General features: G+C 43.1%; 1 long non-coding RNA gene across 1 annotated transcript; it reads right to left on the bottom strand.

Annotated features, from left to right (window-relative positions):
* Window positions 1-4835: 4835 nt before the first annotated feature.
* Window positions 4836-8929, bottom strand: LOC111938308 (uncharacterized). The gene is made up of 3 exons (XR_002868934.2): window positions 8867-8929; window positions 6246-6333; window positions 4836-5259 (listed from the first exon to the last, which is right to left on the bottom strand). It is a non-coding gene; the product is annotated as an uncharacterized LOC111938308 (long non-coding RNA).
* Between the last annotated feature and the right edge of the window lie 4982 nt (window positions 8930-13911).

Genomic DNA, 13911 nt, shown 5'->3' with positions numbered 1-13911 from the left:
GCACTAAAACAGGACACAGAAAGGTCTCCAGCTGAGCCCCACACTAACCCCAGCACACCATTCATTACTGCAGTGCTTGTAGCTAATTAAGAGTGCAAGGTAGGATCCCCAGGCAGCTGATCAGAATCAGGAGACAGCACATAATGATAAGTGGAATTGCCTAAAAACCAGCAAATTTTTACTGAGGAAAAAGGCTTTGCATTCTTTCTATTGCCCCCAGCCCTCATCTCCATCTCCACAGGCACGGCTTGATGGAAGGATTTCCACAGGTACAGGGCTGTGATGGTGCTGATGGGACAAAAAGGAAGCAAAAGCATCCCCTGGCCTGGGCACAGAAGCTATTACCTGCAGCTGCTATTGCCTGCAGCTGCCATGGGCTTCAGAGAACACTCTGTGGTGAACAGCTCAGCCTCCAGAGCTGTGGAGCATGAACTGCTCGACAGGAGAGCAGGGATGTGGGTGCCAGGATGTGAGCTTCCTCCCATCCTGGAGCAAATCAAGAGAAGCTCTGTCAGATCCATGGAGAACTTGGCTCTAGAAATGCTGCTCCTGCATGGAACAGTTTTTGAGAGCTAACCCACCCACCACAAATAAAGCAATAATGCTGTTAGAAGGTGATGTCTTCAGTGCTATCACCCAGACTAATTTCTGCTCCAGTATTCAACAGGAGTTTTTGGAAAGGCAAGATAATGACTTGGGAATTGCAGCTGGCCTTAGCATAGTGCAGTGAAATTTTTATCAAGATTAGCTGAGAATGTGACACATTTAAACTAATCAAGTGTATTTATTTTACTATAATCTCATAATAGCAACAATGACCTCAGTGAGGGGACTTTTCTGAGCAGTAGAGATTAGCTGGGGTTAAGAGTCCCCTGAATGCTGATCTCTCCAAGGCAGTGATAGAGACGTGGATCCTTTTAAAAGGATTTATTACTGGCTGCTGAAGTCTCTGTGAAACAGCCCCAGGCCCCAAGGCCTGGATTTTAATAAATCAGCTCTGGTCCCCATCACCCCAGGCGTTGCCTCCTAGCCAAAACTGCTTCCCTCTGGCATTTTTAGCAGCGTGGCTGTTCTCACTGCAGATTTGTTTCCTCTGTGGTTTCGTAGCCTGTTGCCTTCCATGCTGGTAGGACCAACATAAGGGGAAGTAGGTGGGGAAATGCCCCTCCTGTTCCTGAGCCAAAAGCAGGGGAGAACTCTGCCTTCTATCTTTGGCTGGGGGGAAGCAGCATTCCCTCGTGCTTCCCTTTCCTGCCCCTCTGGGCAGCGAGGGCTCCCTGGATGTTCCATCTGGATGCAGGCAGCACTTGGTGCTGTTACTCAGCTTGGAGGCACTCAGCACCTCTCCTCCTGAGGGCCTGGCCCTGCCCTGCCAGGCCTCAGGGCCTTTGCACCAAGGCCGCACCAAAGAATCAGCCCAGGGCAGGTGCACATAAGATTTAATTAGAAAATAATCTAACTTTGCAAAATGACTGAAAACCAGGGGTCATTTAAAAAGTGTTGCTGAGACTTCAAAAGTGTCAAGAACATTCTGGAAGCTCTGCTGCCCATGGTGTGTTTCTTGGGTCACTGTGTGATGCTTTAGCTCCTGGCTAGATAATAATCAGACAGATATCCCATAATGCAGAAACATCAAGTCATTATCAGACCCTGGAATAAAAAAAGTAAAATCAAACTGAATACAAGATAAAGCAATATCCTATGAACAAGTGATTTGTCTGAAGGCATTCTGCTGAAGGCATCCTCGCTGAGTTCCAGTGACAGCAGATGAAAGGCAGGACACACACAGGACTTCTTGGAGCTTGTGCAAAAGTTGCTTTTAACTACAATTACAAAGTCAATTAGAAAGTCATTTCAGCACTAATGAAACAATGAATGATTGATGCTTAATGGTTCTGGCAGGAAATACAGCCTGGTACAGCTGACCAGGAAAAGGCAATTCAAAGTTACATCAAAAGTTTAGGGGTTTTGTGTGTTTGTGTATATGTATATCAAAATCAAAGTGCTTCAGTTTTGGGGTGCAAATCAACATCTTTAACCAGATAGAGCTCATACTCCCAGTCATTCTGGTGTAACCTATAATATGCTCAAGCTGGCAAATGTGTTTCCAGATCCCAGGCTGGACTGGGAGAACTTCACTGCCTAGGTCAGGTGTGGTCATTTCACCTTATGCCCAGTGTGCCTTGGGCAGAAGCAGAAGTGAAGAAGGCACAAATCCAGTTATATATTATATATAACACACAATATGTATTTTGTGTATTAAATATGGATATATTTCTTTATCAGTATAGACACATATAGATGTATATCTATTTCCAGATGCTCCTGCCTTGAAAAGGTGATAGATCAATGCATTATCCTGTTCTCTTTCCTGTGGCTTCTATTGCTCTCCCTGGGTTTAAAATCAATATTGATGTTGTGATGCCTTAGCCTACAAATTTAATCCCAGGTGGGATTAGAAATTCTCTCTGTAGCAGGAAGAGAATCCTAGGAGATGATTCAGACTAAATCCAACTGCTGAGATAGAGAGAGGTTTCTGTGCTTTGTCCAAAGAGAGAATCTCAGATTTCAATACTTGGAGTAGACCAGCTTTTCCTCCCCTCTGGCTCAGCAGCACAGAGCTGTGTGCCTGCAGGGCACTCCAGCAGGAGCAGGGGCAGATGCCCAAAGCTGATACAGCACACAAGAATCAGGGAAAACGCTGCAGCACAGCCACACAGGTGTGTAGCTACACCCCTCATCACACCACATCCACACACAGGCCAGGTCTAAAACTTACTGCTAGAGCAGAGCCACTTGTGTGCCATAGTTATGTCACAGAGGCTCGATTAAACAAGACAAATTTCCTGACTTTTCCTGTAATCCTCATGGAACCTGATTGCAGTAAGGAAAATGGGCATTCTGGGAAAGGTCAGGGCGTGGTGGCAGCTGCAGCACTGTAGGTGCAGGGGGACTGGACATGGTAAAACTCTCCCTCCCCAGCACTGTGCCATGCTCAGCTGGCCATGGAGCCACTCCAGGGCTTTCCCTGTGAGGACTGCATGGATGTCAGGGTCAGAGGCTGGTTCTTTTGGGCCTGGACACTCACAGAGCCATTGCCTGAATGAGCCTGACTACTCCTTTTAACCATATTTAATGCTTCCTATCTGAGAGTTTTAATGTACTTTAAAGGTGTGCTCATGGTGCTTGATCCACTCTGAGGCAAACACTTGCTTGAGGTCTCGGCTTCAGACATCTGACAGCTCTGAGACTGTGTGGGCACCATCTCTGCCCACAGCATGCCCTTCCCACCCCTCCTGTGCCCAGTGTCTCTTTTCTCTGAGCACTTTAAGCTGCAGTTTCAGTGCAGGAGAACAGCAGTGCACAGAACAATTGGCCAGACTGTAACATTTACCTAAGGCCATTTGTTTATAGCATCCTTGCACTCACCACGGGATCTTTCTCTTGTTTTAATCCAGGCACAGGGGTGCTGCATTTTGCAGGCTTAAGGTTCCCTGTGAGCAACCACCTTCCTTCCTCTGGGACCCGTGAGCTGGGCTTGTCTCGTGGTGTGTTTGGTCTGTCTCTAGAGAGGCTGCTGTAAAATGATTGCTGAACCCATCTCCAGTTCACTCCTGCTAATTAAACACCTCTGGTTCAGTGCTTGCTTGCTCCTTTATTTTTCCCCCTCCCCCTTTTTTCTTCTTTTTGGCTAGTTCCAAGAGGATATTATTTTTAGCTCAGGAGGGTTAAAGGGGAAGGGAATTGTGCCAGAATCAGGTTGTTAGGAGATGGGGAGAGAGGAAAAAAATGCTGGGGGTGGGGGGAGATCTGCAGTGATTAAAATTCCATCTAATAATAAGACAGAAATCTGCGGTGCACAGGCCCAGCCTAAATTAAGCTCCTGAATTAGAAGCGCTTTCCAAAATTCCTCTCTAGACAATTTAATTAGGCGACAGGTATTTCCACGGTCACACGGTGGTTCCGCTTGGCAATAAATAAAGACTCCAAGAATTCTTACCCTAGAGGCCAGTGAAGAAAGCAAAACAAAACTTCCAGCAGAACACAGAGCGGCGTGTGGTGAGATTGGCCCTGCTCCCCTCCTCCCCATCCCACCCTGCCCAGCTCTGGTAATAGATGGGGCACGAGCACAATCCTGATTAGGGGGCCAGGAGGTTAATCTGCAGCTTGCTCTCTGATAAAGTCCATACCCAGGCACTGCACTCCACAGCCTATCCATAATCTTGGCTTTGCTCTCGCAGTGTCGGGGCAGGATTGCCGTGTGCAGCCCTCAGTGCTGCCACAAACGATGCCATCCATCCACGTCAGCTCTGCTCTTTCCCTCTGCTGTTCCCCCAAACCCTCCTCCCCATCCCTCTCTGGAGCAGTGATTAAGGATTCTGCATCCCCAGCCCCTCCCTGACAGCACAGAGCACTGGGGAGAAGAGATGCTGTCTCAGGCAGATTGGAGCAGGGGAGAAAGAGGAACTTGAATGTTTTTATGCCCCAAAACCATCATCATCCTTTATTTCTTTTTATGGTATAAATGCTCTTTGTAGTCCATGAGACCAAGGGTTATTTTCTTCCCTCAAAAAAAGCAAAAAAAAAAAATCATAGAATTATTGAATGGTTTGGGTTGAAAGAGACCTTAAAGATCATCTCATTCCAAACCACTGCCATGTGCAGGGACATCTTCCACTAAACCAGACTGCTCCAAGGCTGTCCAACCCATCCTGGAGCACTTTCAGGGAGTATGTACTCACAACTCCTCTGGGCAAATCTACCCCTGCTATGCTGAAGAATTCAGAGCACCAAAACAAAGGACATGCATTACTTTTACCTGAAAAGTGCCTTTGTTTAACACACTGCATTTATTTAACACACAAGTGTGACAATATAGGCCACTTGCTGATAGCAACAGTGGGAATATCTAGAATTCTCAGAAATATTTCTTCTCTCAGCACTGTTTTTCTCATCATTCTTACTGGCTTGTCTTGTATAAATCTTCCTTAATTTGTCTCCCAAATACTTGATGCTGCCTTAACATTTTCTTGGAAACGCTACATGTGTGAAAATATTCTTACATTTCCTTGGGGTGAAAAGCAGAGAAATTAAAAACAAAGCTTATCAACAAAGTGTCAGCCGTAGGCAGCAGGCTCCCATGGAATATCTCATTGTGTGACATCCTTCAAATGACTTCAGCAGTCCCTCTTGGAGAGTCATGTCTTCACCAGCAGGCTTCCCAGGATCCAGGCTGGATGGACAGACAGGCTGGACAACCTAAAATCAAATTAAGCACCCAGAAAGAGTGAAAATTTGGAAAATTCTTGTGGATTTTTAGTGTGTCAGAGTTCACTCAGTGCTCATGGAAAGAGTCCTTTTTACTCACATGGGTGTTCCAAGCTTCAAAAAACACAATCTCTGGTAACTACCAGCTATTGCCAGGAAGAATTGCCTAATTCTTCAGGAAATGCCATGAGTTTGCATTCCTTCAACCTCTGAGCAGTCCTCTGCCTTTTTATTGGGTGGGTGTCTGAGTGCCCGGGTTAGGAGGATGTTGGGGATAAAACATCAATTTTTGCACCATGTTGGAAGAAAAAGAGAGTATTTAAATTCATCCTTGTTTATAGAAAACTTTGAAATTATTCAGAAGAATCTGTGTTCCCATTTAACCTGTAATAATGATTTCATTTAATCTGAGGGGATTCTTCTAATTGCAAGAGTTCTTACCCCATGTTAATTAAATATCCATTGATTTCTAAAACAAAGGAAAACACTTGTGTTTGTGGAGATTTTACTGTGATATTCAATATAACATGGTTCTATTGTATGGTTTTCTTCTCTACAAACTTACCTGTAATAAAGAACAGCTAATATGTAGAGAGATTAATAAAGAAAATATAATCAAGATAGCAAAAGAATCACTGTAAATTACAAAAAAAGGTGACTTGATGGTTACTTTGGTTTTTTATTTTTTTTTTGCTTTGGCCAATACATAGTTGGAAATACTAAAACAAAAATAAATATTTTTAATCAAACTAGGTTTCAGTTTAGTCCACAAGGGAAACATTGAGGTCTCATGTACTTATACAGCTAAGACATTTTAAAGTACTATTTATAAAACAGCTACTAATCTGAGAATCAAGGCTGGAGAGCATTAGCCCAGACATTCTCTTTAATATGGACTTGATGATCTGTGCTCTAAAATCATTGCCTGAAAAAAACAAAAAAAAAGGAAGGAAAAACTCCTCTCAGCTCTCACTTACCTGAATTACAGCTTCAAAATTTGTCTCCCATATTCACCATATGCACTGCTCTTTATCCAAGTGTTGAGTTTCCCATGGTGCTGCCAATCTGGAAAGTCAAATATTATGGCATGTTGAAAAAAAAAAAAAAGGGATCATGCCTATTAATTGTTTTGGTTGTTTTATTTTGTTGGTTTTTTTTTTTATTTGGATCCTGCCTAGCATCTCCCATCTGAGAAAGCCATTAGCACTGGGAAGACGGGCACTGAATAAGCAATTTGCTGGAAATGGGACATGTTTGCTTTCTTTGGAAAAGAAGTGGAAGAAGTAGAATGTGACAATAGGGTGAAACTGAAAAAAAAAAAAAAAAAAAAGGGGGTTGGAGGTGCATTTTTAAAAGAGAAAGCACATTTGTCCCCGTTCAGAATTCCACTTGGATTTCCATTCATGTACACACTCCTACACCTTAACAGCTGCTTCAAAAGTACCCTTGTCCTGGTAATAACACTGTGGATTGCCAGCCTCTGAGTTTTTGCCATATGAGAGCATCATATGGTTTGTGTAGCTAAATTTGGCTTTAATGTGAAGTTACAGAAGAGCCTGCAGTGAGCAGAGAGCCCCGGTGCTGCCCTGTGCAGGCAGGGCTGTGCAGCCCACCCCACACAGCTCTGCAGGGCCCTCAGGGCTGCTCTTCCACACTTCTCCCACATTTCAACATAATTCCGGTCCTGCATTTCAGATTAGGCCAGACCAGCCCCTGCTTAGGCCTTGGTGATGCTGCATGAGGTGAAATGACACTGCGGCCTTGGCTCAGGTATCAGTTTGATTTGCATGATCTGCACTCACACCTTTTCCCAGTGTCGTGCCATGCAAATATTTGAGGTAATTGACTTCCACTTGCACAGAACAAGGTAAACCATGAACTACAAGTGGCTGCATTCAACATTCACTTGAGCTATCCTCTCTTTTGGAAGAGTCTCAGGATATGGAAGCCTGGACTAAATTTGGTTTTGGCCAGGACCTGGGCAAGGAGGATTTGGGGATCTCTTTCCTTATGTAGTGACCAGCTGCAAAGAAAGAACTGGAAGGAAGCCTGGGAGACTGTCTGGGCCATGGGTTGACCACAAAGTGGCATTAATTCAGTGGATGTCTTTCCTGAGAAGTGGTGATTTAACCCATTCACAGCAGTCTCTGGCACTGGGAATCAGCAGCTGTACCTTGCCATGCCCTGCAGAGAAGGAACTCTCTGTCCCTGCTGTGACCTGCACTTGTCCATGCCTTTTGTATTAGAGACTGACTTCAAGGACCTGGGAGAATGATTTTGGTGTAAAATTCCTCAGCTCAGAACAAGCACTGAGATGACACTTAGTCTCTCCTTTAGTCACAATTCTTGTGTGTGTTTTTTTTTTTTCCACCAGGCTGTAGAAATTTTGCTGTTGGCTTGCAGTAACAGCAAAGCAGAACCCTTTCCACTGTGGCTGAGAACATGCTGGTTGGACAGCAGAAAGGTAAATCCAAGGGTTGGCTGTATCCTCTATGTTCCTTCTCTTGTCCTCAGTTTCCATCCTGCAGTTTTGAAAGATTTGGAACTAGTTAGGATATACTAAGATTAAAGGGCCTTTCTGTCTCTCTGCTGTAGACCACTGTCTGAGATAGGGAAGGAAAGAAAGTTAAATATAAACTCTACACACAGCCAGCAAATCTCAGGAAGGCTGATTTTTCCTCTAGGATGCTCCAAGTTTCTAACTCCCTTAACCTGTTTATCAGATCCTATTCCCTCAGTGTCTGCACCACTGACAAATTCTGAATTTCTTCCTGACTTGCAAGATCTATAGCTGTCACTTGCAGAGGAGAAATGATGCTGTGTGATCCATGTGACCAAGTCATTAGCTAAATCAGACCATATTTTGCATACTGAACAGCATGTCCTCACAGAGAATTGTTTGTAATCAGTCAATATTATTTATTTTTAAAAGTGCAAAAGATATCATTGAGTAAATTTGAATAAGAAATAAATTTGGAGAAATTGTAATCAGCCTGTGAACATTTTGCAAGCAAGGAGAAAAAGAAACAGGCTAAATTAATTGATTAAATTACTTGCAGCAAGTTCCTCTCTCTGTGCTGATCCTCTTCTCAATGCCTTCAGTATTTTGGGTGCGTACCTCAAGCCTGACCTGAATCAAACTCTGCTTTTCCAATCAGAGCTCTTTCTTGGGGGTGTTGCCAGTCACACTCCATTAAGTGATGGGTTTGCATTGTCAGCAAACGATCATTAAAGGAGCAGGCTGATAACATAAATCTCATTTTCACTTGTAAAGCAAGGCTGGTCCTTAGGTGCAGTAGAGTCAGATCTATTTGCTCTTTGCCTTGCTATTTTTTTTCTGGCTTCCCACCCTGGGGATGGTGATACAGTTGTCAGGAAGGTGTTTTCCACACTCAGTAAACCTCTTGTTTTCCACCTACTGAAGAAGAGCCGGTGACATCTGATCAGCTGTAGTTTCACATCCAAGGGTGATCCCGCTAGGCAGGGAGATTCTTGAGGATAACAACAGATGGGGGCTTCCATTTGAGCCAGAATAGCACAAAGGGCTGGAAGAGTTGTTGATCTCAGCATGGAACCTCCCACACTGCAAAGCACTCACCAAGATGGTCACCAGACTGAAGTGTACGTGCCAGCCTCATCCACTCAAACAGCTTCCTGGTGTGTTAGGGAGGGAGGGAGGGAGGGAGGCAGGAAGGCAGGAAGGAAGGCAGGAAGGAAGGCAGGAAGGAAGGAAGGCAGGCAGGAAGGAAGGCAGGAAGGCAGGAAGGAAGGAAGGCAGGAAGGAAGGAAGGCAGGAAGGCAGGAAGGCAGGAAGGCAGGAAGGAAGGCAGGAAGGAAGGCAGGAAGGAAGGCAGGAAGGCAGGCAGGAAGGCAGGCAGGCAGGAAGGCAGGAAGGCAGGAAGGCAGGCAGGAAGGCAGGAAGGCAGGAAGGAAGGCAGGAAGGAAGGCAGGAAGGCAGGAAGGAAGGCAGGAAGGCAGGCAGGAAGGAAGGCAGGAAGGAAGGAAGGAAGGAAGGAAGGAAGGAAGGAAGGAAGGAAGGAAGGAAGGAAGGAAGGAAGGAAGGAAGGAAGGAAGGAAGGAAGGAAGGAAGGAAGGAAGGAAGGAAGGCAGGAAGGAAGGAAGGAAGGAAAGTAGAATATCAATACCCTCATATTAAAACTCTGCATTCTGCTCTGATGCTTTGCTCTAAGAAATCCTTGGCCTAGCACTAGAAGGTGTCAAGAGACAGTCACAGCACTCATTCTCCTTTACATCTCTGCTGGATAAGGAGGCTCTGGAGCTTTCAAATTCCTGTCTTTTGTAACTGAGGGATGAAATTTCCAGAGTAAGAGGGCCTGGCCACTGCAGCAAGAAGCTGAACTGTGCAGAAGTCTGTGCTAGCACAGCAATCTGTTCTCATGATGTTCTCTTTGATCCATGGATCCTGAGGACTCAGCATGAATTTCAGTAACTGCATACTGGATGGGGGAGATAGGAGGGACTATATAAAATGTTGAAAGAAGTTTGATGCTGGTAATTCTGACCCCAACATCTGCACATGGAGGGCAGCAGCAGCAATATTGCTATAAAGAAATAATGCAACATCTGGCACAGCTTTGACCCAGCCAGGGGGGATGCTGCTGGGCAAAGGGAAGAGGGTGAATCTGGAATTTCAAATACAAAATGAAGAGTGAGGCCAGTCCACACAGATGGAGTGCACTGCCAGTGCTGTTCTGCTCCCCTGCTGCTGCCCATGGTGAGGGGGAGGAGAGGGGCAGCGAGCCTGCTGCAACCTGCAGGGATGGTTTGATTTGGTTCACTGAGCCAGTGAATCTCAGAAAGAGTGAATTATGGGCAGTTTTGTGTAAACCACTTCAGGTGAAGAAGGAGGTGGTTGTGATTGATGCCAAGAATTTACTGAGCTGAGGTGAAAAGTGTTTGCGTATTTCAATGTGGCGTGACTATAAGCCCTTCCAATTGCAAGGTACTACCCAGCACAAGGGTTGCTTTTTTGTAATGCTAACCAGTGATGATGAAAGTTTCAGCCTCTTGTAAAGTCTCTTGCTTGAATTTTTCATCCTCTTTCCCAGCAGGATTCTGTTCCTCATTCTTAGAATGCAAAAATGGCAGTAAAAAGCCATAGTTTGTATTCATCTGGGTGTAGGCTTTGGATATCCTGCAAAACACTGTTCAGCATGGCTTTTCCAAATCATGCACCTCACAAAACTATCTGCACTTACCCCTAAGCACTGTAGCAGTCCCACAGACTTGTCCAGCTGTGCTTCCCACATCCATTCCCAGCTCTGAGCCACAGGCAGAGGTGTCAGGACAGCACTGAGAGTTCCTGATTGTATCCTTCCACTAAAAAAAAACTAGCAGAGCTTGGTGGAAAAATGCACCCAGAAAAGGAACCAGTCTCTTTTCTTATTGTGGATACAAGAAAGCCATGGATTTGTTTCATCAGCATAACACAAAAAGAGCTGACACTGAGGCTTTGAATACGCAGACCAAGGAGCAGAGGATATCAGTGCAGAGGAGGAAGAGCAGAGCTGTGAGCCGCATTAGCAGAGTGGGTTACAGCACACACATCCTTACAAACAGGCTGCAGTTGTCCAGACTTTCCTTCTAGCATGTCATTTGAAGGCTGAAAGACTGTAAAATGGAAAGTTAAAAACATTAAAGAGAAAAATATAGATATATTTTATCTATATATATGAAAATGTATACCTCATGGACGTCCCTACACAAGGCATTCTGGTTAACAGGGGTTCAGTAATGAATCCAGTGTGATATACACCAAGTTCTCAAATTTATAGACTCCTGTTAACCCATGGGAGAGACAAATGTTTCAACATGCTTTAGCAATGAGTCTGAAAGATGAAATTCAGCTTCAGCCAGGAGTGCAGAAGACAAATTCCCTGTCAAGCTTCCTCAGCAAATGCAGCTCCTAGCACCATTTTCAGAGGTACCTCAAAAAAATAAAAAAATAAAAAAATAGACATTTATATATTTCTCCCTCTGAAACAAAAATTATTTGCCTTTGATGCAAATAGAGGCTCACTTCCTCAAACATGCTGTGTTTACACTCCTTTTGAAAGTAACTCAACTTTCAGAAAACCCAGATTCACAAGTTTTGCTTGGTGGTCTCCTAAAGACATAGCAAAATATTCCACTCAACTGAGAATTACAATTCTCCCATCAGCTTCCCAGCTTAAGCTAGGAGAATCTAAAGTGGTAAAATGAGTTATTTCCTGACAGGTAACATCTGTGAACCCTGGTAGATTTTTTAGTTGTCCTTTGAACTGCTATTAAAATATTAATATCTGATCTCACATATTACTGCTCTGGAACTATATTGGTGTTTCAGAGACATGACAGACTATATTTGCCTCTGTAACAGTGTTAGACAATATAAAGACTTATTTTTTAAATACTTTCTTTCAAGCTCTTTCCACTTTCATTTTGTCCATTCTTTTTGGTACTTTTTTAAATATAAATGCAGTTGGCATTGGCCAAGCCCTGTTCGTGGTGCTGTAGAGATCAACAAAGTCATTTTTTGTTATTTCCTGAAAGGACTGAGACACTGGGCAGAAAGAAACTTCACCATTCTTTGTTTGAGGATGTTGTCCCAGGGAAGGCAGTTTGCTGAGAAATTTGCTTTAGGATAAGTAAATGGATAGACACAAATTGGGTTCCAGTGTATCTCCAGACTCTTGGCCCTTCTGCCTGCCTCACTGATAACTGGCTATTAATTTTCACTGTGCTGATGCTGCTCTGAGCAGTCATGAACACTTGTGAGCTTGCACAAGCCAGAATCTAACAATGAACAAAGCCTGTGAGTTCAGAATATTAAAACATGGATTTTCACTCCTCTAAAAGGCATCTGTAGTAGTCACGCACAAAATTAAACATGTCATAAATTAAGACACCTATTGGATATCAATGCCTCTCTTAAAAGTGTATCTGTCCCCAAAAGGGGAAAATCTACTTATTTGATATCGTATGATATTTCTGTTGGACTCTGTGGAGCAGCACTGGTGGAACTCATGCATATGATTAAAATCAGCTTTCCTGGCAGACTATTTAATATAAATAGTGTTTCTAAAACCACAATTATCTTTAAGAAAAGTGGAAAAAAAAAAGAAGCATAGCAGTCAAGGAGAAAGAACTTTTTCTTCATTTTTGAGGAGGAGATTTTGAATACATGAATGGTGAATGGAGGACAAGAGCCCCTCACAGACTTACCCAAGCTGGAGGTCATGCCATAAGTTATTGGAAAGGTTATTTTTTCTAGAGCTGTAATATGGTTTTGAATTTGACCTATGACTTCTTAGTTGCTACCCATGACCCCAAATAATCTAACTTCAGGTTCTTGAAGGCCATTAGGAGTAGAAGGTCATGCCATGTGCTTCTACATTTACAAGGTAAAGTGTTAGGCCGAATTACAGGCTACTCAGAAAATCTGTAGAAAATAAGCTGGTGAATAAAGCATTTCTTTATGTTTCCCACCTAGTAAGATGTAATTCCAGATTAACCTCTAGCAGATTCTGCTTCCTTATTTTTTGCTGAAGAGAAGAAAGAGATGCTAATTAGCTACTAACTGTTGTTATAATTTTAAACATTCAGATTTTTTTTATAAGAAAAATGTTCCTGTTGCCTGTGCTGATAGAAATACCCAGACTTTTCTATGTTTTGTGTTATTTAGGAAAAGTTGAGATTCACTTTTTCCAAACTTTCACTGCAGATACATAAAGTAGAAATATCTAAACACCTCCACATGAGTCAGCTGTGTAAGTTCTCCTACAGACTATGGTGAACAGTTAACAGTTCTGAAGAACAATTCATTTGTCTTGATGTGCTTGACAAAAATTGGTCATTAATCATGATTTACAAATCCCTACTTCTCTCCATTGACTCAGCCATAAATGAATCATGGATGACTGGATCACACCATTGCCCACACGAGAGTTGTCTGGAGTCAGGTGAGATGAAACCCTCTGTAGGTTTCTAAAGAGATGCAGGGACCTTCCGAGAGAAGTCTGGGACAGATTTGTAAATTATTCAATGTTCACCTTTTCTCTCCTCTGTTAATTGCCTGTATTGTGATTCTCTTCAGCAATTTATTTGTTAAGACATATTAGGTTCTTTTCAGCTTTTGCTGACTTTCTGATCTAATAATTTACATAACAATTTTCTTCTTGAAGAATACTGAAGAATATCTGCCTTGAACACTCACAGTACACTACAGCAGCAGACAAACATAAGTATTTGCTATTTTTCAAGTGGGTTTCAGCCAGGAAAGACTGTTGGGAGTGACTGAAGCACAAAAAAATAACCAAATCCTTCAGAACAGATTTAACAATTTGTTATTCTGTTAAATTAAAAGTTGGAAAACTAAAACCTCTTTTCTGAAAACAAAGTTCCCCTACAGGTTTCAGAAATATACGCTGGAAACTGCTGCTAAGATTTCAAAATTTTAAACATCATAGCCTTAGAATTCTATGTTCTGTTCACTGGGATTTATCAAACTTATTTTGTTTTCTCAACATTCTCCATTCTTCTAACTCCTCTTATCCCACTTCCCAAAGGCCCACATACTTAGTTTAATAAAAGCAATGATTACTTCCATCTATTTCTCCTCCAGGCAAGGCACTTCAAATGTAC

The sequence above is a fragment of the Cyanistes caeruleus genome, chromosome 16, assembly GCF_971803275.1.
Source record: "Cyanistes caeruleus chromosome 16, bCyaCae1.hap1.1, whole genome shotgun sequence".
Lineage (NCBI taxonomy): Eukaryota > Metazoa > Chordata > Aves > Passeriformes > Paridae > Cyanistes > Cyanistes caeruleus.
This window is presented reverse-complemented; position numbering and strand designations above follow the sequence as displayed.